The sequence below is a fragment of the Sorghum bicolor genome, chromosome 6, assembly GCF_000003195.3.
Source record: "Sorghum bicolor cultivar BTx623 chromosome 6, Sorghum_bicolor_NCBIv3, whole genome shotgun sequence".
Lineage (NCBI taxonomy): Eukaryota > Viridiplantae > Streptophyta > Magnoliopsida > Poales > Poaceae > Sorghum > Sorghum bicolor.
In genome coordinates, this window is record NC_012875.2 from 15081661 (window position 1) to 15083903 (window position 2243).

Below are 2243 nucleotides of genomic sequence, written 5' to 3' on the forward strand. Positions count from 1 at the left end.
TATAAAAATGAAAATATAAAAATAAATTTATGATCCTACCAAAGAGAGTAACATTTATTGAGGAGGCTCAACATGATAAAGGCTAGATTTTTATGCTAATACTTAACCAGTTCCACAAAGCTTTGTTGTCTATTTGAGCTCCATAGAATTCAAGGATCAAAGAAGACTAGCAGATAGAGGACATCCTAATCACTGTCACGGTGCTACCGACATTCAAATACACCTCCGCCACCTGCTAGCTACATCCCAGCTTGGGGGAGAGCACCCCCATTTATCCAGCTAAGTATTTCTATTCGCGTTTATACTTTACTCAAATAATAAAAATATGCACAATCATAAAACCCAAATAAAGATTTTGTGCTTATATATATATATCTTTGCTTAGTTTGCTAAATAAATAAATAAAGTTTGCTATGAATCCTCATGATAAGCTCTCATATGGAAATGATGAATAGTTCCTCTGCCATGACTAGTTCTCAAAATTGAATTCTCTCTCAAGTTTAGGAATGACTGTTATGAATTAAGATTTGCTCTAAACCTGAACTTGTGGGAAGAGTACTTGATCTAAAGTCTAAGTCGTTAACGGATATGATATGGGAAGGTTGAGCTGTTGTTTATCTGTTTCTAGAGATGCTAGAATTCTGGAGAATTTTATCTTTGAAAATCTTTAAAATATTGCATGATGAGTTCCTGTATGATGAGAGTTTAAAATCCTACCTCAGCCACATATACATGCTTATTAGACTATGAACCATATATTTTACTGCTTATGAGCATTGAGTGTGGTCAAGCTATGTAGACCCTTAGGAGCTAGTCATGCAGTTAAAATCAAGATTCACTTGCACGTTCACTCATATATGTTGCTTCTACTCCAGAAGTACGCATCCACATATATCCACTCATTTCCATCTCCAGATCCACCCAAAAGTATTCTACTCCTAATCCAGGAGAGAATAGCCAAGAACATTCTCCTATTTCTGTTTTTCCCTGTGAAATAAATGCTCGAGTTATCTTGGTTCCTACAAATAAATTATTAAAGAATTGTTTAGGACACATTGCTAGCTTAGGAGTTTTGAGTGCACTTCCTATTGTTATTAATGATTTCCGCATTTTGCTAATTTTATATATTTGATGTGTGGGATTTTAATGTAATGATTGGAGTACCCATAATAAAACTTCTCCAAGAAGGTCATAATGGTAAATTAGACATTAAATTTTGGGAAAGGATTTAGTTTTCAATGCCTATAACTCATACAGTAAAAGTTAAAGCAGAACCCCTTCCTGAATTAGATCCAATAGAAGAGGTTAAGTTGTCCAAATTCGATAATTTTAGTCATCGAAGAAGAGGAAGAGGATCCTATTAATCCTAAACCTTTTGATGAATCACTAGAGCCACTTACACCTGCTATTGAGCTCAAACCACTACCTTCTGGACTTAAATATGTTTTTCTAAATAGTGATCAAAAATATCCTGTGATTATAAGTGATAAAATCTCAGATGAGGAGACCTATAAACTAATAACTATTATAGAAAAACACCGTACTGCCTTTCGTTATTCACTCCAAGACCTAAAGAGATTATCCCTGTTCTTTGCACTCTTCGCATACCAACCAATCCGGAGATTACACCTTTGAGAGAGCCTCAGCGTAGACTCCAGAATACGATGAGAGAAGTAGTAAAGAAAGAGGTCTTAAAACTTTTTCATGCAAGGATTATATATCCTGTATCGCATAGTGAGTGGGTAAGTCCTGTGCAAATCGTACCTAAAAAGGGAGGAATGACAGTTGTCCAAAATGATAAAAATGAATTAATACCTCAAAGAACTGTCATTGGATGGCGAATGTGCATAGATTATAGAAAACTCAACAAGACAACAAGAAAAGATCATTTTCCTCTACCTTTCATTGATGAGATGGTAGAGGGTTTAGCCAATCATTCTTTCTTTCGTTTTCTTGATGGTTATTCAGGATTTCACCAAATCTCTATCCACCCTGATGATCAAAGCAAAACCACATTTACATGTCCCTATGGAACTTATGGTTATCGTATAATATCTTTTAGATTATGTAATGCACCGGCTTCTTTCCGAAGATGCATGATGTCTATATTTTTTGATATGATAGAAAAGATCCTGGAAGTTTTTATGGATGACTTTTCAGTTTATGGGAAAACTTTTGATGATTGTTTAGAAAATTTAGATAAGGTTTTGCAAAGATGTGAAGAAAGACACTTAGTCCTCAAT